At 57.7% G+C, this 12,336-nt stretch overlaps 1 protein-coding gene across 4 annotated transcripts in view; it reads left to right on the top strand.

Moving 5' to 3' along the window:
• Positions 1–354: 354 nt before the first annotated feature.
• Positions 355–12,336, top strand: part of NLGN3 (neuroligin 3) — a 41,273-nt gene continuing 29,291 nt past the window's right edge. For 3 of the 4 annotated variants that reach the window (XM_087748885.1, XM_087748884.1, XM_087748881.1), the window contains exon 1: positions 355–513. The gene's annotated coding sequence lies outside the window, so the exon portion shown is untranslated. Of the gene's footprint in view, positions 514–9,621; positions 9,810–12,336 lie in introns of those variants that run through there. The other variant, XM_087748883.1, reaches the window with a different exon arrangement.

Genomic DNA, 12,336 nt, shown 5'->3' with positions numbered 1-12,336 from the left:
ATGCCCGGGGCAGTGCAGGGATGTCCGGGGTGCTGCAGGATGCCCACAGATGGGGTGGTTTGCTGGGGCGCTGTGGGGTGCCCCAGGGTGTGCAGGTGTCCCGGTCGGGCCGGTGGACGCGGGCCGGTAGCTGGGCCGTGCCAGTGCCGTGCCGTGCAGGGCTCCAGGGGCCATGCGGGACACCGGGGGTGCAGGTGCGGTCAGTGGTGGTACCCAGCGATACCGGACTGCGCGGTGCCCGGCGGCTGCGACACCCCCTCGGTGCAGCACCCGGGGCGGTACCGGGCCCGGCCAGCGCAGCGGCGGGGCCGTGGGATGCCCGACCAGTGCGGTACCGGTACCGGCGGCGGCGGCAGCGAAGGGGTGCTGCGGTGCGGCCCCTCCCCCGCCCACCCCCGCCGTGCACGCGCCGCGCGCTCCCGGTGCGGGGTCGGGCCGGACTGAGCGGAGCGCGGGGCGCGGAGCAGCCGCTGCCGCCACCGGCATGGCCCAGCCGCGCCACCGCCCCCGACGGTGAGTGCGCCCCGCCCCGCCCGGCCCGGCCCGGCCCGGCCCGGCCCGGCCCGCGATGCTTCTTGTTGGGGGGGGCGGCAGGGCGGGACCGGACCGGAGCCCTGGCGCGGGGGCTGGGGCCGGCTGCCGCGGCGGTGATGGGGCTCCCGGGGCGGGGGTGGCGGCGGGCCGGTCCCGGTCGCGGTCGCGGTCCTGGCGGTGGGCGCCCGGGGCCGGGCCGGGCGCTGGGGCGGGGCGCGGCGCGGCGGGGGTTAACGGGTGGGGCCGAGCGCGGCGGCGGCGGGCAACGGCGGGGGTTAACGGGGCCGGATGAGCGGCCGCGGCGAGCCGGCGGGTTGCCATAGCGACGCGCTGAAAAGGGGATTGTGCGCCCGCCTCAGCTGCGCGGCCCCCGCCCTCACCCCGGGCCCGGGCCGCCCGGTTCCGCTCGGCTCAGCCCGCCGGGCCCAGCGCCGAGGGGGAGCGGGGACCGTCCCGGCTCGGGCCCTCCCGCCCCACGGACTGGGTCCTCCCCGGGGCTGGGGGTGGGGGGGTGGGGTGCCGCTGCAGGCGGGGCCGGTTATTTGGGGTGCAAGGGTGCACCCGGTGCCGCCCGGCGCAAGGCTGCTGGTGTGAGCATCCCCGGGTCAAGGGCAGGGGATCCCCTTGGCTCTGTTTATTTGGCATAACATGGGGAATGACATTAGTCATTGGGCTGCCAGAGCGAAAGGGCGCTCCATGTCTCTCTCGTGGGCAGGGGGCGGGGGCGGAGGCAGGCTCGGTGTCAAACAGGAGCTCCGTCGTGCTGGCCGTGCTTGTCCCTGCGTGGGGCGGTGGGTCAGGCACATGGCGCAAGGGTTGCCGGTGGCTCCACCGACGCACGCTATGGCTGGAGTCGGCGCCATTCACCTGAGCTTGGCTCTGTCACACTCAAAGCTGCGGAGCAGGACAGGTGTGGTGGGTGATGGTTAGTGGTGGGGTCCGTCCGTGTCCAGCACTGTTGGCAGTGACAGAGAGAAGTGATAAGGGATGTGAGGCCTTTGGCCAGCCAGCTTCTGGACCACGCTCTCCCAAATGGTGACACCTCCCGGTGCCTCCACTGGTAGCCCTTCCCAAGGCCACGGACCTCCCTCGGGGAGGTGGCTCTGGCATGAAGTCCCTGCCACGCTGCAATTTTCTTTCCGTCCTTTGAGGGTGCCTCGTCCGCTGCTGCTGCTGGCTTGGCTCCAGGCGATGGCAGAGGGGCTGGAGGTGCCCTCGTGTCTGGGCACGCGTGGGTGCAGCCAGAGAGCTGACAGAACCAGCTCCCCGCAAGCCCCTGCACTGGCCGTGCTTCGTGTCAGCCTGGTGGCACCTTCCTTCCTCTGGAAACTGGGGTGCTCTGTGGAATCAGGGGCATCTGCCAGCTGGGTAAGGGGTGGATGTGTCCCCAGAGAGGGAGCTGCGGGTTGCCAAGGCAGGGGTCACTCTTAGCTCTGGGAAACGCGTGTGCCATCTTTTCTCCCTGCTCTGCACCCGTGCCAGCCCCTGGTGCAGGGCTGGGCGCCCCGAGGTCCCTGTCGCAGCAGACCTCCTCCTGCTCTGCATGCTGCAGGTAGTCACCACCATAGCTGGTGTCTGCAAAATGGTTAAAGGCTGACATTTAGAGGTCACACTTTTAGCATTGTGCATGTGTTTGCTTCATTTGCATTTGCAGTTAGCCCAGCTCGAGGCTTTGCCACTTGCATGTGCAGTTGCTATGGTTACATGTGCAGTCGGGATGTGGAGTTTGGTTGGACACCTGCAAACATGCAGCTCTCAACCTCCAGAGCACCAGGGCTCGAGCAAAAGCCGCTGAGATGCAGGGCAGCCCTCGGACCTGGGCCTGTGGACCCTGCGCAGCGATGCGCTGAGGAAATGGAGTTGCAGTGCCCATCTTCGCAGGGTCTGTGTGCTACTGCCTTGCACAGCCTCCAACTGCCCATATTCAACATGCAATGTGCATCTAGAGAAGCCTTGCTGGAGAGGAAGGTTGAGCCCGTGCCAAGGGTGTCGCCATGGACCTTACATCTGGGTCTGTCTCCTTCCCAGACCCCGTGCAGAGGCTCTGCTCCCAAAGGGCTGGAGTGAAGGTGCTCGAGAGCAGGGCGGTGAGGGCAGGCAGAGCCTGGGAGTTGCGAACAGAGCTGCTGTGCAGGCTGGCAGTGCCTTGCCCGTGGGCAGGGGCCTGCCAATGCTTCAGAAGGCAGCATGAGAATTGGCAGAGCGCTGTGCCGAGGCTCCAGCTGTGGTGGCTGCATCTGTCCTGGCTCTCTGTGGGGTCCGGTCTGGGTGCTCAGGTCCAACACAGACAGGGACCCAGTCCAGGTACCTTTTGACCAGGATCACATTGAGTCTGTGAGCAAGAGCAAGGAGATAGTGACTGCCAAAATCCTCTGGCAGGTCCACGTTGGCTTTGTCTTTTATGTCAAGGGAGGAGGAGTTTCAGGACAGCAGGTATGGAAGGTCATTGAGTCTCTAAGCTCCTTCTGAGCCATTCCTGAACAGCAGCAGCTCATCCAGCTCCTAAACCTCCCCAACCACAGCGGTTCTGCTGCCTCCCAAGCAGTTTGCTGCCATCTTCCCTTATCCTTCCTGCTAGGAGCTACTTCTATGCAGCAGGTGGGGGAGAAGGGAAGCGCTCTTGGCTGTCCAGGAGCAGCTGTGGCCTCAGACAGACTGGTGTGGGGTGTCCATGCTGTGCCGGTGGCAGCTGGAGGAATCCAGTAACAGGAGGAGGGTGGAAGGATGGTGGAAAGCGGTGGGGATGGGGACATGTAGCATGTGTCTGGGCACGAGCTGAGGAGGAGCCATGGAGGAACCTGTGAAATCTCACAGCAGAGCATGGAGGGGCTGAATATCTGCTGTCCTGGGGCTGTGCACCAAGTGCAGAGGGATGGGGCAGGGACAGCTTGGCTCTGTCCTTAGGGCTTTTGGTGCCATTGGGATGGGACAGTTATTTGCTCCCTGTGGGGTCCCAGGCAGAGATTCCTCTCCTGATGGTCTGTGGTTATCAGCTGCCACTGACAGAGCATTTCAGAAGATGCTTCTTAATCAGGGTCTGACATTTGTACCTGCATCCACAGCCACAGCCGGGGCATGCGCACGTCTTGGGTCAGCACGGAGGGGAGGTGGTCGCAGCCGGCTGGCAGGGGCACATCAGCAGAAGGAGGCAGGGTGGATCCCGGTACTGGGGTGCTTGAGGAAAGCTGGGTTTGAGCACTGTGGCACTGAGTGGTGCTGCATGGTGGACTAAATGCTCCGGTGGTCTCCTAACGTGATGCTCCCCAGAGCTGGGGGCAGGGAGCAGGCTGTGACCAGTGCTGTGTGCTGTTGGCCTCAGCAGGATTCTGCAACGGGTGTGAGGGGAATGAATAAGAACTCCTGCAGTTGCCAGAGCTGGCAGTTTGAACCCACATCATTCAGACCCTGGAGCGAGTCTTGACTGAGGGGAAACGGGGATGAAGCGGGAGCAGTGGAAAGACGCGGGGGCTTCTGGCTGCAGCTGCCAGGTCCTGTCTGGTGCATGTGGCTCCTGGAAGTTTTCCCTGGTTAGGAGGATACATGCTGTTTGTTTGGAGGCTTGTCTGGGCTCAGTAGCAATGTGGTATTGCAGTCCATGATGACACCTGTGTTCCTGCTTAGTCTTGCAGTTTTGTGGGGAAACTCTGCCCTTGCAATATACTCCTTTTGCCGTGTTGTCTGTCTGGCGGTGGGGGGTGGTGTCTGTGAGCAAGACTTTTTTGTGCCGGGGAGCACTGTTTGGGCTGAAACAGCCTTGGCAAGGAGCTCAGGGGATTGTTGGTAAAGAAGCCTTGTTCCTGACACTGCAAAATACAGAACAGTGGAGTAACATCTGTTATTTTCAAACTGCATCTCAGCGTGAGAATATCCTGCGAGGTGCCTGGCAAGCAGAGCCAAAGCTTTGCCTGGTGGCCAGATGCTCTGGCCATGCCAGCAGAGCAGGTGGCAAAGTTTGGGAAAGGTTGCAGAGAGAGCATGTTACAGGGCTCGTACTGTGCACAAGCCTTGTTTGGGTCTGGGCCTGGGGTGCTGGGGCTCTCTGAGGGCAAGGATGGTTGGCAGAGGCTGGTCAGGAAGGCTTTTGAGATGGGCTTGGGGAGGGAGCTGCTCAGAATGCTCTTTGGCGTGGTGATCAGGGGCTGCAGGGACTTTGCCTTCATCAGGCATTCATTAGCTGCTACTCTCAAGGAGTGGGAGAAGGAGCCCAAGTCTGCAGCGTGGCCAAAGTGTCCACATGCCACTCACCATGGAGGTGGCTGTGTCCATCTTCTGGTGCTGGCATCCAGTGCTAAAGGAGTTGTGGAGGTGAGTCTGTGAGTCCGGCTGTCTGCATGTCTTTCCTCTACCCTTACATGACTTCAGACACTGCTGAGCAACTTGAGGACTCGTGGGACAGTGATGCAGGAGCAGGGGGCAGGGGTTGCTCTGTGTCTCTGTCTCTAGAGCTGCCCAAGGGAGCTGAGAGAGATGTGTGGGTGTTGAGATCATTGTGGACTCAAATGCCTGGATGTTGCAGCAGGAATAGTCAGAGGTCTGATGGCCTCTGTGCAAAAAATGGCTAAATAAGGCAGGGTTCTTCAGACTGGAAAAGAAACAACAGAAGATGGATATGTCTACAGGAGGCCAGGAGAGAAGGGATAGAGGTTAACTGTTCACTTTTTCTTTCCATGCAAGTACAAGGTCACATCAAATGAAGCTAGCAGGAGGTGCCAAACAGGAGGAGGGGCATTGCCTCTTGCAGACGTGCTATTAAACTGCAGAAGTCCTCAGAATAAGGTGTTGTGAACAGCAAAACCTTACATTGGTTCCAGGAGAAACAGGGTGAATTCAAGAAGGACAAGAGGTTCCCCCAGAACCAATAAATACACCGAGATCCACCTCCAACTTGGAGAGCTGCTGAAGTACAAATTGCTCGTGATTCTGACTACTGGCAAGAAAGTACATAAGGCAAGGTGGACCCTTGGTCTGAGCTGTTATATTCATAATGTTGTGCCTACCAGAGAGGGTGGAGCCAGGAGGGAGCACTGGGCTTTGGTAAAGAAGGATGGGTTTGTCCCCATCCAGCTCTGTGTTACTTTGCTTGGCACAGAGTGACAGATGCCTGCTCAGTTGCGCTTCCTCGCTGAGAGCATGAGATGCTCTCCTCACGTGATGGAGATGCAGCTGGTGGGAGAGGTGGGATCTGTGCTAAGCACCAATCCTCTGCCTTGGCATCACGGGATCCTTTGCTGGAGACTTCTGACGGACTTTTGTCCGCTGAACAGTTGCTAATTCAGTTGGTTTGAAGATGGATGGCAATATCCCTTCCCTCCTGTGTTACCTGGCAGTTCTGCTCCCTCTGGTTCTCTGGGCACAAGGCACCCACCCGACACGCTGGCAGCAGAGCTGGAGCCTTGTCCCGGCATTGTCCCAGTTCCCTGGTACTCACTGCACGTGGTGGGCACTTTTGGATCACCGGGGATCTGATCTTCATCTCCCCCTCCTCCTGTCCCCTGGCTCTGCCTGTTCTCACACATGTCAGGAAACATCAGTCTCAGTTTTGTTCCTGGTTTTATGCGCAGATGAGAAAAGACTCATGTCCTGCTACCAGTGAGGGTCCAGCTCAGCCTTACCTTGGTGTACATGGGGTGCCAGAAGGCTGTCCCCCAGCTCCTTGAGCAGTCCAGGGACATGCAAGGACAGCAGGGAGACGTGAGGCTCAGCTTGGGAGAGGTTTGCTTCTTGTGGGAGAAGTGGACTTGGAGAGGAGGATGCAGGGATGAGCTGGGGATCTAGCAGTCCCCAGTGGGCTTTGGGTGGGGGGGCAGCAGGATGAGGCCAAGCAAGGTTGAAGCTCATGAAGAGGATGCTGTTTCCCATCCTCATGACTTCCAGGAGGACCTCGTCCGTGAGGGCTGAGCGAAGTATCCAGCCAGCACAATGGCATCCTTGCAACCACAAAACTGAAATCTGCCCTTGGCTAGCAGCCGTAAGGGGACAGATCCTGTGCCTCAAGACAGAAACGATCTCTGTTTCTGTCTCATTGCCATTTTGGTCTCTGTTGCTGCTGGGCTCTCTTGATGAGGATCTGAGGTTGCAGACTTGGGCAGGGAGCTGCTGTACTTTGATGCTCAGGACCTTAAGAGGAGCCAAGTGGTTACCTGCTCTTTGTAACAAAAAACCTCCTCCTGTGTCTGCTGGGAGCGATACTTCAAAGTGGGCATCTGCCAAGGCAGAGCTGTGCTTGGGAACCTCTGAGAAGCAGTAGGGAGCACGGGAGCCTTCTTGGCACTGGGGGTTGCATTTCCTTGGCATTGCTGGTCCTTGCAGCCTGCCTGTACATCCTGCTTCATCCTGGTCTGCACCCTCTGGACAGACAGGGCATCCCCAGGCTGCTTGATTTGCTCCGGTCCAGCGTATTTCTTAACATTAGGCAGCCTTTACAGTAAAACACATTAAAGGATTTTTTTGCCAGAGGTTTTAGGCTTTCTGCGTTTTTGTGCTTGAAGATAGAAAATATGGGAGGAGAAAGCTACAAGGGAAAATAGAAAATACGTTTTGGATTAAATTTGAACAGGCTTCCTTCCTAGCTGCTGGCTTGCCTGGCCTCCAATCCTTAGCAAGCCCTGGTTGTATGAGCAGGAGTCAGGCTTTGCGGAGCTGCCCTGGCTGCAGGCTGTCCCTCCAGCCTGGGGGGTTTCCATGGTCTTCTACTTGGTCACGCCAGCTTTGGTTTCGGTTTGGGAATGTGAGTGACTGATGGTTCTTGCTGAGGGCAGGCTCCCCTGCTTGAGGAAGCTGCTTGTCTTAGTTGAGTAGAGGCTGTTGTGGGCTTGGGCTGGACCATCTAACTGCTTGAGGTCCTTCCAAGGTGACTGACACCACATCTGTCCGGGCTGCCAGCTATATGTATGACCTGTGACGATGGTGATCTCTGGCCATGACACCTATATGAACTCTTTAAGTTGCTCACTGGAGCACATAGCAAATCTGTGCATTTCCAGAAGACAGATGTGGAGAGGGAGGGTGGCTTCTCCAGCACCTGTGCCTTATTCTGGAGCGTGCAAGTGTGAAATTCAATTTGTAGATAAGCTGTAGCTGGTGAGGAACACAGGCCACGGCGTCTGCTGGAGCCAGGCGGTGTCTGGGAGCAGTGCGGCCGGCATGCACAGCATGTCCTGCCTGCCAGCTCTTGCGGAGGCTGACGTCACCTTGGAGGAGCAGTGGCTGCTGCAGGACGTGGCTGCTTGACGCTGTGTCATGTTGGCTCTGGGTGTGCAGCCCCTGCTGCTGGCAGGAGCCCTGCTGAGAGGTGCTGCCCTGGGGCTGGTCTCCCCTGCCCTGTGTGGGAGGGCACGGCGCAGCTGGAAGCAAGAGGGAGCTGGTGCTCTCTGCCACCAGGAGCTTGCAAGCTGGGCGGCGGGGAGGATGGGTGTTGCAGACGGAGGAGTCGGTGGTGCTTCCAGCAGCAATGGCGTTTTCCCACCTCCACGTTCGAATCTTCCCTTCCTGATATTTCCAGTGAGTCCCACTTGCTGGCAGGAGCAGAGGGAATGGGTGTTACAGCATTAGCAAATGCAGCTTGCACTGGCCTGTGCTCTGTCCTCTGTGTATGTTGCTACCAGTGGTCACAGCTCCCCTTCTCCTGCCCCAGTCCAGAGCTTTCTGGGTTTCCCACCTCTGAGTGCTTTGCAGAGAGCTGCCCTCTGTTGCAGATGAATAGACCGGTGCTGTGAGGAGGGGAGCACAGCCACCCAGGCCAGCCACGGGAGAGCTGGGACTGAGCAGTGCCCTGGTCCTCGGTGGTGGCTGCTGCTGGGGTCGGCTGTGTCCCCAGGCAAGCCACAGTGTCATGGAGCGGTGGGTCACTACTGATGCCATCAGGCCTGGAAGGGGAACGAGCATGGTGATGCCAGGATGATGAGTCTGTCTGGGTGTTCCTTGCTGGCCAGAGGAAACGCTGCTCCCCTGACCCTGGCTTGACTCTTGCAATATGGTCAGAAAATCATGTCTGGTCTCTGGTCAGGGCCACTGGGACTAACACACAACTCAGCAGCTTGTGTCAGGTGGGATGTGCTGGGGCACTCGCCTCTCCAAGTAGGGTGATGGGCTGGGGTTCAGCCAGGGCGTCCCTCTGGTGCAGGACAGGACCTGCAGCTCTCCTAGCTGTGGGAAGCCAGGGAGCATGGGGTGGCACAGCCCCACAGCCTGGGCTCTGGGGGTGTGGGTCTGCGTGGAGCCTGTCTGGTGTTTCACCTGGAAGTAGGGACTATTGTAACAAGATGGAGGTGCTGTGGACAGTGAAGGTGATGCTAGCTCAAACATCTCCTGGGACAGCTTTCCTGAGCGTTGCCACCAAGGACCCTGCAGTGAGGAAACGATTTGGTGCTGGACTGCAATGCTTGGGCTTTCTAGCACCGTGAGGGAGCACGCATGGCCCTGCTGCCTGCGTTGTGACCCTGATGGCGTGGCTCTGTCAGGATGGGCCACACCCCCTGTTGCACAGGGTTTTGCTGTTTCCGTAGAGCCACCCTGCTCCACGAACTTGGTGGCTGGGTTGGTATCCCATGGTACAAGACAGGGTGGTAACAGGTGGTGCAGGAAGGTGGTGCCTGTACACTGCCAGATAACTTCTAACCTTATCTCTGCACAGGAAAACTGACTAATTGTGTGATGTTTCAGCTGCCATGGAAAAGTTAGTCCCTGCTTGTCTCCAACTATTTTACTTATCTTTGTTCTTTGCCCTGGATTTCATTACCTTTAGCCCTGATCACCTCCATGATCTGGTTTGCAATTTTACCCCACAAAACTTTGCTCAGCTGACAAAGAGCAGTGGGCAGTGATGTCAGGCAGAAACAGGTATTTGGGGCAGATGTCAGCAAAGGAAACAATCCTTTATCAGCTCTGCTACTGAAAACAGAGGTTCTTACAGCCACGGTCTGGATTACAACCTGTGATTAAGTGGTTTCGACTTCCTGCTTCCTGAGTCAGTAAAAATGAAACATTGATAATTTATTTTGGGTGTAGCTGTTCCCATTCAAAGCACTCTTGGGTTTTGTTGCCCACCCTCTCTAGGCGCATTTGCAGGAAGTCTTTGTATTTTAAGCTGCAGTCAGTTCCTCTCTGCCCAGCCCACCTCCTTACATTTATAGAGCCTCCTCCGGACCACGCTAGTCCATGGAAAGCATTGGCTGTGCACGCACTCAGCCTGCCTGCGGCTGCCGGTGCTTTCTCAGCTTTCCTTGGAGCATGCGTTGAGATGTCTTGACCCGTCATTAGCACAGGTGGTGGTCCAGGTAGGACAGGGCTTTGTGCAAATTGCCCATGGCCCAATTGGTTGGAGGGGGGTCCATGTCCTTTGCATGGCTGGGTGCCCAGAAAGGAGCTGGAGGAATTGGGGTATGAGAGAGTTTTGGGGAAGGACATTCCATCAGCAGCTGGGTTTCATACTTGCTGCTTAGTTTGGGGCATTTCAGAAATGTCATTGCATCGAGCCAGCCTCTTTGGGTCACTGAAGTCTCCTTTCTTTATTAAATTTCAAACCAGCTTCTGCTAACATAAGATATACGAACGTGTTTGGACTTAGAGTTTCAGAAGCTTGTTGCTCTGAAAAGATCTTTGTGCTTGTGTAATTGCTCCCTAACACGGTTCAGTCATAATGATCCATGTTAACTTAAAAACGAGGGACCCTGCTAGCCGCGGTAGTTTCAGAGACGGTTGTTTGGGAGAGGACATAGGAGCCATTACTCTGGCAGATGTGAGGGGGATGGTGATGAGCAGCTGGGATAATGTCAATGCGCAACTCACCGAAGCTGGAGAAGGAAGCGAGGGGAATGCTGCTTGTGCCGACAGCTCGCTCTTTGCTGGGTGAGATTTGCACTCCAGTCACTAGCTGCAGAGTGTTGATCTCAGATTTGTAAGTGAGCTTATATTGCCTTAAAGTAGGTGCCTGGTGCTTGTTTGTGATGTGTTGGAGAGTGAGCGAGTTGTCTTGGCATGAACTTTGTGCTGGTGCCAAGGGCTTGCTGAAAGCAGATTGTCTGTCAGTTCGCTCCTGAATAGATGTCTGGAAATGCCAGGGTTCTGTGGATGCACTTTTGCATTGTAAGTCACCTGCCCACACAAAGTGAGTGCTGGAGAAATTCTGCCATTTATTTAAGAAGTGCTGTTTCCTCTAGAATAGAGCAGAATATTTCAGTTGGAAGGGACCTACAATGATCATCTAGTCCAACTGCCTGACCAATTCAGGGCTGACCAAAAGTTAAAGCAAATTACTAAGGGCATTGTCCAAATGCCTCTCAAACACTGACAGGCTTGGGGCATCAACCACCTCTCTAGGAAGCCTGTTCCAGTGTTTGACCACCCTCTCGGTACAGAAATGCTTCCTAATGCCCAGTCTAAACATCCCCTGGCGCAGCTTTGAACCATTCCCGCCCATCCTATCACTGGATACCAGGGAGAAGAGCTCAACACCTCCCTCTCCTCTCAGGAAGCTGTGGAGAGCAATGAGGTCGCCCCTCCTCTAGTCCAGGTGATGCAGAGTTTGCTCGGCAGACATCCTTGCACGTCCCGCCCGTCCCCCGGCTGCCAGACACACGGCCCGCTGGAGCTGGAGAGAGACCGAGCGCTTTTCCTGCAAGGACTCCGTGCCTTTTAGGCGATCCGGGCTGCAGGGCTGTGCTGTGGGCCTGCTCGGAGGAGGAGAACCGCTCGTGCTCCCGGGGCGGGAGAGGCCGGCGGGCGGCGGGAGCGGCGCGGTGCTGAAGGGACAGCTCCCGCCCGGCCCCGGGGTGGCGGCGGGGGGGCGCCGGTCCCGCCGCCCCTGCCCGGGGGTGACAAGGTGCTGGCAGGGCTGGGGGGCACTGAGCAGCCTGCACCCCCTCTCACGATCTTGAGGGAACAGCACAAAGCACCGTCCCGTGGTGGTCGGTCCTGCCAGGCTGGACCAGGCACGTTGGGGCTGGGATAGAGCGATGGCACATCCAGCCGTTGCAGCGTGTGCCGTGACCCCATCGCAGGGGCTTCTGGAGTCTCCTCCGGGGCTCTTTGATCTTCCAGGCTGGGTCAGGCTCTCTTTCTTTGCTGCCAGTTGTTCTGGCTGGGGAGCAAGTGCATGTATATCCGTGCCAAGGCCAGGGCACTGTGTTTGCTCTTTAGACAGCGGTTCTCCTTAACCTCTGCCCCTGCAGGGAAGCATTTGTAAATTGAAACTGCAAGCAGCAAGGTGAGGGAGAGAAAAGCTGCCGCCATTTCTTCATGCTGGGGTCAGGGAAGCCGTAACGTGAGATAATCCAGATTATTCCTATACAGATTGTGGCACTAAACGGCCTACTTCCAGCAGCTATCCCTGAGCCACATGGAAACCCGGCAGCCCACCAAGAGGCTGCTGCCACTGCCCTCTTCACAGCCAGGGATCTGTCCCAGCAGAGCCTCTTGCTCACACAGCAGCTGCTGGCTGTGCCACGTGGCTCTGCCTCAGCTTTCCACCAGGCTCCTGGGAAGTAGTGAGTGGGAAGTCAAAACCTAGACCAGCTCAAGGTGAGCATGTAGCCCACTCCAAAAGAGCCCAGGCTTTCAAGCATGGCTGTCATTGGGTCCTCTATAGAGGCCACCCTCTGCTTGCGTTGGCAGTATCAGGTGCTGACCCCAACACCGCCCTTGCTGCAGTGTTCACTGGCTGTCCTTCAGCAGCATCACCAGTCTCAGCTCAGTGACACTGAGAAACCTCCTGCATTTTTGGAGCTTTTGATGCTAAACAGGAGTTGGACATGAGCCAGGCTGTCTCACCTGCTGCGTAGTGTGCCTTCTGGAGATGGGCATTGA

Source organism: Nipponia nippon, unplaced genomic scaffold, assembly GCF_047370975.1.
Source record: "Nipponia nippon isolate SJK-2023a ecotype South Korea unplaced genomic scaffold, ASM4737097v1 scaffold_12, whole genome shotgun sequence".
In the NCBI taxonomy this organism is placed as follows: Eukaryota; Metazoa; Chordata; class Aves; order Pelecaniformes; family Threskiornithidae; genus Nipponia; species Nipponia nippon.
This window is presented reverse-complemented; position numbering and strand designations above follow the sequence as displayed.